This window comes from Chrysemys picta, chromosome 2, assembly GCF_011386835.1.
Source record: "Chrysemys picta bellii isolate R12L10 chromosome 2, ASM1138683v2, whole genome shotgun sequence".
In the NCBI taxonomy this organism is placed as follows: domain Eukaryota; kingdom Metazoa; phylum Chordata; order Testudines; family Emydidae; genus Chrysemys; species Chrysemys picta.
This window is the reverse complement of record NC_088792.1, coordinates 71,207,598-71,221,165: the sequence shown is the minus strand read 5'-3', so window position 1 is coordinate 71,221,165 and position 13,568 is coordinate 71,207,598. Positions and strand designations below refer to the sequence as shown.

The 13,568-nt window shown below is 39.2% G+C and overlaps 1 pseudogene; it reads right to left on the bottom strand.

Annotated features, from left to right (window-relative positions):
* Positions 1–2,061: 2,061 nt before the first annotated feature.
* Positions 2,062–2,127, bottom strand: LOC112060324 (U6 spliceosomal RNA; annotated as a pseudogene).
* Between the last annotated feature and the right edge of the window lie 11,441 nt (positions 2,128–13,568).

The window sequence follows — 13,568 nt, the reverse complement described above, 5'->3', positions numbered from 1 at the left end:
GAATTGGGGAAAAAACCTACTTCATATTAATTTTCCTCATCCCCATCAAACATACTCATTCAAGATCAAATAAGATTTATCTTTTCTTAGTCTGCCCTGACAGGTTGAGATTTTCAAAGCAGTGTAAGTGGTTTAGACACATCTTCCATTCATTTTAATGGATGTTGTGTGTCTAAATTCTTGACACAGCCCTGAATAATCTAAACCAGAGCTGTTATTTGATCTTGGGATCAAAATCATTGGCCTTTATGTCTAACTTTATAATTGTTTGAATGTGGTAATTCAGAATGGTGGCTAGTACCATCACATAACAGTTTTATGCTGTATTACCCTTTAAGTGGTTTCAAAGCAGACCTGATGCAATCTGATACTGATTCCGCTCCCAAAATTAACATGATTTGGTAAGAAATCAACTCCACTTCTGGGTAAAACACTGAAAAACTCTGAAAGTGAATTAACTGCCTATTTGACATCCAAAAATTTCTCAAGAAAGTTTCCCCTGGATTAAATATCCCATGTTTTCTGAATGGAAATGAGCAATATCAAGAGGAAGTTGAAGGAAATGCCGCTGTTGTACTAAATCAATTTGCTGGCTGAATCAGCTATACAGGAACTCAAGAATCTCCTTTAAGAGATTTCATAATCCCAGTTAAGTGACCTGGAAACATCCCAGCTAACCTGTTAACAACAGTTTGGGAAAGTGCTGAACTTACTCTCTCAATTGTCTTGTCAAATATTGTCTGTTGGCTTGTGTGCACTTCATCAGCAGTATATACCACTGTGATCAGGGGATTACACTCAAGCAGAGTGAACTCTGCAAAATATCTTGCCAGAAGCTTATTTCTGTTCACCTGCTGAGGAACTTTAAGAGTATCATAAGACAGGGTGGGTCATCGCCTTTAGATGTGCATACAACACTGGTGAGTTTAAGGTCACTACCTCCAGAACCTAAGAACTGGTACATAGGGTATATCTCAGTAGACCACATATCCCACAGTATGTTAAGTTGATTCTCTCTTTTAAAAGGTTTTTATGTACATGGAACTGTATGAATAAGTAAAACAGAACATTAATCCCAACAACAGTATTGATAGGGGCCAGAAAAAAAATGTTCTGTGGAATGTTTGAAAATTAGAAAAGTAACATTTTTCTACAGTTTCTCTTTCCTTTTCTCTCTGTCTTCTTTCCCCTCCACCCCCCCCCCCCCATAAGAACACAAGAACAGCTATTCTGGGACAGACCAATAGTCCATCTAGCCCATTACCCTGTCTTTTGACAATGGCCAATGCCAGGTGCTTCAGAGGGAATGAACAGAACAGGCAATCATCGAGTGATCCATCCCCTGTCGTCCACTCCCAGCTTCTGGCAGTCAAGGGCTAGGGACACCTAGAGCATGGGGTTGCATCCCTGACCATGTTGGCTAATAGCCATTGATGGGCCTATCCTCTATGAATTTATCTAATTCTTTTTTTGCCCCAGCTATAGTTTTGGTCTTGACAGCATCCCTTGGCAACCAGTTCCACAGGCTGACTGTATGTTGTGTGAAGAAATATTTCTTTTTGTTTGTTTTAAACCTGCTGCCTATTAATTTCACTCTTTTTCAGACATCTGAACATGGATCCTGCCTTATCGTACCTAACCATCATGCATTCATTATGGGAAAACACTGTTTGTCCTATCCCTAATCCTGTACCCTTTTCCTTTAGTACACGATTAGCACCCCCAGACATCTTTCATTTATTTATACCCCAATGTGTCCAATGTCGTATCCCTATCAACAATAGTGCCTTCTAGGTTTCCTGGAAGCCTTTCTTCAAAATCTTAATCTTTCTGACCAGGAAAGAATTAACAATTTAGAGCTAACATGAAGTATTCTGTATCCCTCTCCCTTTGCCTATGATGACGATGTCTGTATTGTTTGCTTTCATTACATCCACATTTCATATCAATAAACTGCCTCGGTCAATTAAGATATTTTGTTTTCAAGTGTGGTAGCATAAAGGATCAGTTAGTGGCTGGAATTTTTGCTTGAGTGGTCTGGTCTCCCTTTAAAATACCACCTAAGATGTCACACATTTCACAAATTTGCATGTCATCCTTGCGCAGGGGCCATGCTAATCTTCTCTCCCAGGACAAGACAGAACAACAAAGAACAGAAGTGTAAGCATTAACAGAAAGTGGTGTGGGAAGATATGGGCCCCCTACAAGGATAAGAAAAGGGTGAATAAATGCTCTTGATTCACTTTGGGAGTCTCTTTTCTTTCTTTACTTACCCTTTACACATGCACCTTCACCAACCTCTGCAGAAACCTGTAACCAGGAGATCTAGTCTCTCAGCACCACAAAGTACTGATTATTCCAAAGTAGATAGGAACTGATGTTCTCTACCTCAGTTGTGGTAAAGAACCATTCTACATTTTTGAGACCTCCATGTATAGTATAAAGGTAGGTTAACATTTAACATCTTCCTATGAAGGTTTTATGTAGTTATTTGAATGGTTGGATCTGAGGATATAGGGACATATACAGTAGGAAAAGCAACACGTTTCTCCCTTTTCAGATTTCAGCACTGTAAACCATCACCTAGGTACTGGCTCAGTGAATAATGCATTATTCTTCCCAGCTACAAGTGCTGAAGTCACAGACTAGTGCAAGTCATTCCCTATGTTTATTCCATTTTGCTTTTCACCTCAAGGACTGACAGGAATTGTTTTTGCTCCAAGAGATGTGAGAGACAGGACAAGAGTGGACATGAAGTCTTATTCATTCACCACACTAATCTATATTACTTGTCTACATTACCTGCTGGTTCGACGGGGAGCGATCAATCCAGCAGGGGTTGATTTATGGCATCTAGTCTAGATGTGATAAATCGACCACCGAGCACTCTCCCGTCGACTCTGGTACTCCACCGGAGTGAGAGGCCCAGGTGGAGTCGACGGGAGAGCATCAGCCGTTGACTTACCACAGTGAAGACACCACGGTAAGTAGATTTAAGTACGTCGGCTTCAGCTACATTATTCACATAGCTGAAGTTGCGTAACTTAAATTGATCCCACCCACGCCCCGCCACCAGTGTAAACCAGGCCTATGTACTTTTAAGTATCTATTCATAAGGAAACACTCAGCCCTGTGGAAATTTTTGGAGCTGAAAACATTATTTTCTGCAAAACACAAGTTTTTCTCTTCAGCCCCCTCCTCTTCCGTGTAATTTCCGTTCTGGGTTGTCATTATTTGCACTCAGCCTTTACTACAACTTTATCCTTCCCCACTTATGGGGAGCAGGGGCTTTTATCGTGCAAACAGCATAGCTTACTGCAGTACTTCACCCAGGCCCAGCTGATCCCCTACATGTTACGTACAACCCCAATAAAATATGTAAGGCCAGTGCTTAGCTCATGCAATTGAATAGCTGCAATCAGTCTTTACTGTGTTGGGATATATCAGCCAATCATAGCTTTATATTCCATGGTAACAGGCAACATATTACAGCTAAGAAAATACTAAAATTTTCTAAGACTAGAAAATAATAAAAACTAGAAATACTTACATTATTTTCACACTACTTGCCACAAATGCATAAGTTCTAGAAACACCAGCATAGCATCTACTTACTGCGGTGTCTTCACTCTGTAAGTCGACTGCTGACACTTCCCCGTCGACCTGGCCTGCGCCTCTCGCTCCAGTGGAGTACCGGAGTCAACGGGAGAGCACTCGGTGGTCGATTTATCGTGTCTTCACTAGACACGATAAATCGATCCCTGCTGGATTGATCACTCCAGAGGTAAATGTAGACATGCCCCTGAGTTCAGTCTGATCTGCTTACTTTAGTGACAACAATTAGTTTTTGCTACTTTTCACCTTTACTGGCCCTGTGATGCAGCAAAGCCAGTAGTCTTTCTCACACATCAACAGAATTTTTAATTAAGTTCTGCTCTACTCTGGAAAGTTGTACTGGTATAACTATTTCAGTTAGGGAGGTGATTTTTTACAAAAATTATTATGGCAATAAAAGCCCTGATGTGGACATAAGACCATACATAAGAACATAAGAATGGCCAACCTGGGTCAGACCAAGGTCCATCTAGCCCAGTATCCTGTCTTCCAACAGTGGCCAATACCAGGTACCCCAGAGGGAATGAACAGAACAGGTTATCATCAAGTAATCCATCCTCTGTCACCCATTCTTAGCTTCTGGCAAACAGAGGTTAAGGACACCATCACTGCCTATCCTGGCTAATAGCCATTGATGGACCTATCCTCCATGAATTTATCTAGTTCTTTTTTTAACCCTGCCCTTTTGTTGCCCAGTCACCCAGATTTGTGAGATCCCTTTGTAACTCTTCACAGTCTGCTTTGGACTTAACTATCTTGAATAATTTTATATCATCAGCAAATTTTTCCACCTCACTGTTTACTCCTTTTTCCAGATCATTTATGAATATGTTGAACAGCACTGGTCCCAGTACAGACCCCAGACTCTTCCTCATATTAGAACAGCTATACCAGTATACAACACCTTTATATCAATATAACTGTATCCACACTGCAGGGAGGGTTGTATCACTTTAATTATACCAATATCTTTAAAGTGGTACAACTTTCTAGTGCAGACAAGGTCTAAGTTCCAAGTGTAAGGCCACATTTTGCCTTCAGTTATATCTGCCAGCTTCTTTGAGCCCCACGATATTTCCCCTTTGTCATGGTGTGACATCCTGTATTATGCCAGTAGTAAATTTCTAGGAAGGCAGCATCTCTCGATTTTCACCCCCGTCCCATGCAGCCACATCACTTAAGGCCAAGATTTTGCCTAGATACTAAAAAAGGTTTTTCTTTCTAAACTATAATTTCATTCCCTCAAAATTGTCAGTATTTTCTCCTTGGGTTTAAATTTCTCACTGCTAGTCTCCAGCCAGAGGGAAATTTTGTTGTTGCTGTGAGTTCCAACTAAATTAGTCAAGCTGAGTTTGACTCAAAAGCATTGGAAAAGATGGTTTATTTTTTAAAAAATAATAAAATGAAAAGAATTTGGCACATTTTGCACTCAGCTAGGAAATGTTTTTCAAACATTCAGGGACTAGTCACCATTAAGGACAAGTGCCTCCCATGTTTGAAGAAATTACTTTGCAAATTAAAGTTATAAACCAAGTGAAAAAAATATTTACCAGCCAAATACAGTACTCCATTTCTATTACTGTTCTGGGAACTTAATGAGAGCTGCTCTCCAGAGAGGCCTGCGGGAGAATATGAAAGTCTCTAGAGATATGCATTTGGGGTAAAATCCTGGCTCCACTGAAGCTAATGGCAAAATTCTGATAGAGTTCAGTGGAGCCAGGATTTCAGCCTGGTGCATGGCCAGTACATCATTTCCAGCTGTTAATAACTTATGTGTGAATCAGTTCCCCACTCCTGATCCCCCTCCCTTTCAGGATATTGTAATCAAGCATTTAATTTTTTGAATAATTTTTTTCCAACAGAACTAATTCTACACCCAGTTTTGCTGCCACTGGACCCTTTGAAGGACAGGGCTTTACAGTTTGAAACAACGTCTACAGTACTTTTTAGGGCCCAGTTCTACAAGGTGCTGAGTGCCCTCAACTCCCTGCAAAGCCCCCATTGATTGCAACGGAGTCACCACTCTCTTGAAGGATCAAGTCCTTCGAATCTTACAGGATTTTTTTAACAAGAAGTCTTCCAAGGTCACCTTTAGAAAAACCCACTTACACAAATCTCAAACCACAGCTTCTTTGGCTACATTTAAAGAGAAAATGTTACAATTTTTGTCAAGTGTTTCATTTGACATTTTATATCATTCATGTCAGTCACATCGTATTGCTTAATGTGAAGTGACATAACCAGCACAGTCTCTTGTCAGACTGCAATGCGTCTGCAGAACGACTGGAATTTTCTTAAATGCAGAGGTTAAAATCAACGGTTGCTTTATGAGAACCTGTGGTGGACTTTTCTTACCTCCCTGGGAAGCAGATGCTTCATCTGAGCTGAACTTTTCCTGGGTAAATAAATTATTCTCATGAGTAGTCACTGCCAGTGTGTCACTGAAACACTTTCTCCCCCAACTTTAAATACCAGCTTTTTATAGGCATTGTGCTCTTTTTATTGACCCACTATTTATTGATTTAGATTTATAAAAATGCTTTAAAAAAGCACCTACTGATATGCTCTAGGCACCCTTAAAAATACATCCTAAGTGTGGTCATTTAAGATAACTCTGAATTTAAGTAAGTTCTTTGAGGCAGGGCCTGTCATTTACTTTAGGTTTGTGCAATGCCTAGTACACTGGGGCCCTGCTCTGATGCCTACAGGCCATTTTTCACAAGATAAATACTAAATAGTAGCAACCACCCACCACACTCAACTACTGCTTGTGTCAAATTAACATCCTGAACATCAACACTGCAACTTCAAAACAACATAGTTAATGAATTTATTTTTAGAAGTGTATCCAAAAAAAATCTACTTAAAAATATAGCAAGGAAAACAGTAAGAGATATCATCTGGTTAATTAATTTGACCTCGTTTGATTCCTTATAATCTCCTCAATGACAGCTGACCAATTGCCCTAATGTTCTGTATTTAGTTAGAGTCTTAGCTGACAAGGCAATAAATACCATTCTAATGACAAAGAGCCCTGGGAAAAACATTGATATCACTTTAGATTGTGGATTTAGAATTATTTAGGATTTTCTAGGAAGACAGCCTTATAATAGAGCAAGAATATTCTACTGACAGTGCTACCAGAAACCCAAAACTCTATAAAGTTCTTTGACAGTTCAGCATCACATCTTTAGAATATAAAAGATACACAAGGGTGACTGGATCACTCAGGAGGCTGGATATAAGAAGACTTTTACCTCTTGGTAAACAGTTCAAATCCTGCACATTTTAGTACTGGTGGGACTGCTGTGAAATGCACTGATTATGGTTTCAGTCCTGTTCCTAGTAGGCAGATTTCCAAAATTACTATCATGACTGGCATTAACAAGCCCCCGATTTGCGTGAGGGGTTAAAGAGGCATGGGAAATTAATTACACTTTCTCCCCTGCAGGTGCAAGTCCCACCTGGTTGCATTGAAATCAGAGGTTTGAAAACCTTTTTTAATGAAACCCCAGATCAGACAAAAATGTTTACCTGGTTTCAGGTTTCATTATGAAAGTGAAACTCTAAGGTTTGCTAAAAGGTTAGGCAAAGTTTAGAAAAACCTAGGGGAATCCTTGCTTGCCCATGTGTCCCTGTGCTCCAGACTAAAGTAAAGACCAGTGCAATCTCAGGCAGGAGGGAAGAGGAGACTTTCTGGGAGGGTGGAGGAGATTCAATAAGAAAGGATCCACGCAAGTTCTCTGTTTCAACAAAACTCAGTGTGGGTTTACAAAGGGTTGTGAGGTGTTTTAGATTTGCTTCCCCTCTCCCCTTTCCTAATGAAAAAAGCAGAGAAGGGAGAAAAGTGGGAGAGAGGGACAAAAAGGTTTTTTTTATTTCCTATTTCCCCCACACCTCTTTTCCCTCTTTTTGCCAAATGAAAAGAAAAAATAAAGAAGGGAGAAAAATTGGGCAGGGACAAAATCCCCAAACTAGGAACATTTTCATTTTCTATTTCATAAAAAAACTGAACAATTTTGCAAAAATCTTCAAATGAGACAAAAGTTGTCATTTTTATCTGATGTTTTTTCAAGCTCTGCTGACACAATCCTTCAAGTATTAGGCAAAACATATCAGTGCAGCTCTAAGACAGTTAGCATAAGTTTTGCTACTCATTCACATTCTAGGTACATCAGGAAGTATATACTTCTAAGGCTGTCCCAGGCAACCGATACCTCACTGAGGCACCAATCCTGCAAACACGTCAGCACGTGAGTAAATTTACACACAGCAGCCCCATGCTGAAGTGTTTGCGGGATCAGGGCCTAAGTTCCATTATGATTTCAATGAATTGTCAGGACACCAAAGATCCTCTGTCATATACCACTAGAGTGCAGCAGATGGATGGAGGATCAGCAATGGAGCTGTGGTGTATATAGCAATGTAAATGGAAAGAGATGCTGCATCTGCAGATGTTTGAAATAACCCTGTCTGACTGTTGAAGAGTTTGGGGGAATGCTTTGAGTCCATTGTAAATGGCTGTAATCCAAGCAGTAACAGACTCTGGGTCTGATTTTCCACTGTCCCTTGAAGTTTGCAACACCATTTATTAAATATGTGAAGTAGATGTAAAATGCTACCAGTCTGACTTAGTAGCATTTTGCACTCATTTTACCCTACTATAGATGACGATGCAAGGTGTAAGACACTGGAGACTCAGCACTCCCTCTGTCTCTTTCTCACTTGTCCACACTAGAGTATGTCTACATTGGAGTTTTTAACTTGAGTTAATTGATTGCCACTTAAACTGAGCTAACACATTTATATATAGCAGTCTGGAAAATCCAAGAATGTTTCTTCCAGAACACAAATATCTGAGATCTACCTTAGAGCCCAGGTTGTTTGTGGAGTTCCTGACTAGCATCTATAAATGTGTTAGCTACTTCAAGTTAGATGGCAATCAATTAATTTGAGTGAAAGCTCCACTGAAGACATACCTGAAGGGTCCACCTCTACCAGCTGACGTGTTAAAGTACACGTCTATGCTAAGGTACAACTAAACTTACGGCAGCGTATAGAGTACAGACACTACACATGCAAATAGCACGGGTATAAATAGCAGTGTAGACAGTGAGGCACAGCTTAGATAACTAGAGTAGAGTGCCCTACATGCCTGAATCCTAGGGTATATAGCCTATATGGCTCTCTACATGCAAGCAGTATCTCCCTCATCTACACTCCTATTTTTTAGCAGTGTACTATCCCGCTTCCTCCCCACGCCGGGAGCCTTTCCCTGATGCAGTAAAAGGCTCCAGCAATGGGGAACCTTTCCCCACTGCCTCAGCTTTTCACTGCCGCATGTAGCTACACATCATGGGGGAGGGATAGCTCAGTGGTTTGAGCATTAGCCTGCTAAACCCAGAGTTATGAGCTCAATCCTTGAGGGGACCACTTAGGGATCTGGGGCAAAATCAGTACTTGGTCCTGCTAGTGAAGGCAGGGGGATGGACTCAATGACCTTTCAAGGTCCCTTCCAGTTCTAGGAGATAGGATATCTCCATTAATTTATTTATTTTATCATAGTGAGTGTAAACATAGCCTGCCTTTCACTGCAGCCTGTAGCTACATGGATCCTACATGCCACCACAAGTGAAGGCAAGTGCAGACAAGGTCTAAGGTTTTAAAACATGTTTGTTAAAACATTAGTGAGACAAGGTGGGTGAGGTAATATCTTGTATTGGACCAACTTCTGCTGGTGAGAGAGACAAGCTTTTGAGCTTACGCAGAGCTCTTCTTAACCTGAAGTGATCTAAAGAGCTACCTGACTTACCTCAGCTCTCTAATATCCTGGGACCAACATGACTACAATAACACTGTATACAGCAATTAGTTAAAATGTATTAGCCTGGGGTGAACACGCTTTTAAATTTATATATGTCCTCTCTTTTTTTCCCCTACATTTGAAATGAAAGCTATTTTGCTTCAAGTATAGGAAACATAATACAAGCAGTTAAGAGCATGATGCTAAGCTTCATTTGTGAACAGTGTGAGAAATCCAGAATCTGTACATCCTGTTAGTGGAATGAAAATTATATAGGCAAAATTCAAGCACCACTCAATAGCTGAATCCAGACTAGTTAATAATAGTAACCTTCAGGGAACTATAATGCAGATCCATGACACCAACAGCTTTAATAGTGACAAAAATGTGAATTTGACAAATATTATGAGAATTTTTTAACCCTAAACTATAATTTGCTTACTATAGTATGTAAAAGGCTATACTTTATATATTCTTATAAAGGAGAGACAATGGATTTAGTTTATGCTACATATCAATTGGAGAAAATATGATGCGTGCATTGACAGTGTATGTGTACTTACGTGCACCAGTTTAGGGTTGAAAAATTCTCAGTGAATATCTCCTAGTTCAGGATTTGAAATTACAATGACTGTCTATGAATGCTTGAAAGTGCATCCTTTGGTTTTCAGCCCATGTCTCTATTTCTGCCAAAGCCTTCCTTCGCTTTTTGCCGAACCCACCCCCTAAACTCTCTGCTCTACCAGTTATACTAGCTTGATGTCCCTTTTGTCTCCTTACCTTCTTCTATGCTTTTATCCTTCCAAAATCTATATCAGCCCTCAATTCTCATTTAATTCAAATTACTTCTAAAAATTCATTTTTGCAGCACCATCTACCAAAAGTGAGCATTAAAAATACTCAGAACTGACTAGAGTTAAGTATGCCTAAGCTCAGTAACTGCACAACTTACATCCTCTGAAACTTATCTCCTCCCTTTCCCGGGATGAAATCCTGACCCCTTTGAAGTCAACAATCGAAGTCCCATAGACTTCCACGGGGCTAGGATTTCACCCTTCCTGCCTTATACCCTCACTTGTCTGTCTAGTCCACCATTAAGACTGAAAGCTCTTTGAGGTGAAGACCACCCTTAAGTTTTTTGTTTAACACTAAGCATGCTTGTGAACATGAAAAAATAATGCTCCTGCATCTGAAAATGTCATCTCAGAGTTATACATTAGCTTGGCATTATTCACAGAGGTATGACATCCCAAAATGAGAAACCTTCCTTTCTTTTCAATACATAATTCAATTCAATGGTATAGCAGTCAAAAGGCAAACGGTTCCCATCCGTTAAAGAGTTTTATCCTATTTATACACTCATCTCCCGTGTGGGAAATGCCATCTCAAAATTAAAATTAAATTTCATCTCCAAAATTAGGTAAATCCTGTGACTCAGCTGAGGAGAGAATGTTAAACATGCATAATTCTAAAGGCAGTGGGGTAGTTTGCTTTATTAGAACCTATTAGAGACTGAGTCACAGCCATGGCTCTGAATTCACTTACGATAATAACCTTCAGTTGAAGACAAGTAAAACAGCAAACCCATGCCCTATGCAATAACAAGTGAGGCAGCCTCCTAGCTTTAGTAACTGTGATCATTCTTTGAAGTTCCTGCCTGTTACAATTTAGGCTGTTTCCTCTCATTTCGCATAGGAGAACTTTACCACTTACAATACCTCCAGAAAATGTCACATGAAATTGGTATTTGGATGCCCTGGAGTGTTTAGTCTATATAACGTCATTATGAAGGCACTCAGAATTAATTCCCAAGCTAGATAAGGAGTAAAATTAGAACAGTAATAAGTAAAAAAGTAACATGAATAAATGGAAACTGGAGCAATTTGCATTGTACATAGAAAGTAAAGACTAATAGTAATTTAACCAATTTAAAGGTTAAATGCCAGTAAAAGATCCAAGACTAAAGTTTAATGTTGATGCTATGTTAAGAAAAGAGTTTATTTAATGCATGACTTTTGCTCTATTAATTTGATTGTTGCTTGTTAACTGAAATTTAACAGTAAAAAACACATGGTACTTTCAGCTCTTCTATTTACACCTTTGATCTATGATTTTTGATACCAATTGATATGTAGTTGAATTTAATCCTTAATTAAAGTAAGTTATTTTTTTAATTCAGCTTGAAGCTCACATAAACAATATTGCTTCTGTAACTTTGGGCAAAACAAACAAAAATCCTTTAAGAACTTTGAAAGCTTGCTAAACACCTTACACTAACTAAGAGAGAGCAGTTTTAAAATTTTAATTTTTGACTTTCTAAAGCAAGTTTTGGGCTTGGGCTTGGTGAGAATTATGTGAGAAAGGGTATTTCTTCTTATTGCTTCATCTGTTGCAGGTAGCAGAGGGAGGAGAGAGACTCTTTAATGGAGGATAAAAGGAACAAAATAAATTGTATTTTTAAAAGAACAGCTCCATGCCCAGATTTGTTTTGGTCTAAGAATTCTGGGTTTGGTGGATCTTTCTGGGTCTCAGCTAAGTGTTGTAACAATAATATTGCTTTTATAATAGCAATGAATTCATTGCACTGGCTATATCCTCTGTGCCCAATCTAAAGTTGACATTTTTCCCGAGCATGGATAGCAAGCTTGGACCCTCTTTGTGTGCAAGAAGCAGAAATTTTCATTTAAAACATCATTTACAAACTGCAGTGCTTCAGAAATGGCATCTCATTTTCCTATAGAGCAACAGATCTAACCAGGCTAAATCCTAAAGCATTTGTTACTAACTGCTAATACTCACAACAGGGAAAGGAGGAAATCCCTAGGTCATGAAACACAGGTAGTGCTGGTGCTGTTTGGAAGCAGTCCTACAAGTAGTTTTGTCATATGATAACACTGTGTGGTGATACCTTAGAGGTTGGGTTAGTTGGAGGATCAAACAGTGAAAGAGAGTCCACAGGTCAGTTTGCCTTATACATAGGTCTCCTCTTATCTCTTCTTCTTCTTGACTTTCTGTGGAGGGCTTTCCCTCCTCCATGCTATCATAAGGTCTGATCCTGCTGTTCTGACTCTGACAACTTCATCGGTGAAGGGCATGACTTCAGTGGGGAATTTGCCTCTGGACTCCTGGACTCAGTCCATAGCAGGGCAGATACTGAAGATTAATGAAATTATTTCTGTTTCAAACTGTGGCAATCATTAAGGAGTAGCAAGCATTTGCCCCCATACTTTGCTTATACTGGGATTGAGTTGCATGTGGTATTTACATACACCAAGGGAGTATAGGCATCTGAATTAAATTTCATCTCTAATATACACGATGAACAACTAATATTGAGGCTTCTCAGTTAATTTTGACATACAGTAGCCTTCTGTTTTTCACAGTGGCTATTGTGTTCCAACTCAGTTGGGACACTCCCTAAAATTTATCATCTAATAGCTTGCTTAATTTTATTTTTGGATTCCACAGTCCTTAATAACAGCAAACCAATTTCCATAACCCTGTTTGATGAAAATGTGCTGACGGTGCTCATATTTCACTTCATTGACTATAATGAGCTATTTCATCAAACTGTCCATATGACACCATTATAGAGAAAATGATAAATTCACTAATTTATTCACTTGAAATTCCATTTGAAATTAAAAAAGGAAAAGAAAGGAGCTATGAAGTGAGGTACATTAGACTTCTACCAAATGATATGTCTGGGTCTACATGAAACAATAGCACTGACTACTGCTACGCTTAATGGAGTGTAAACATTAAGTATGTGTTGATTCATTATTAGCTTTGCTGAAACTCAGCAGAACAAATGCATGCTCTGTAATGCAGTTTCCGCTTGTAAATATTTTTAAGCTTTGCTTATTCATAACATGTGGCAACACTACCATTCTTAATCATTTTTCAATTTTTTCACTTATTTTCTTTTTCCAGGCCTCTTCTTCATAGACTCATTGATTTGGACAAGGTTAGTGGATGGCAACTAAGTTTTTCATTTTGCCCAGCCTTCCTAATCAGGTTTAATGATGTGGCCAACCCTATTAGTGGTTAAGAAAACCTAACCAACTGTACCCATCACCTTTTTAAGGAGGTATCTGCTAATATATTGCAATAATACAATGTGTTTAGGGATCAATAAGAATCAAGAAAT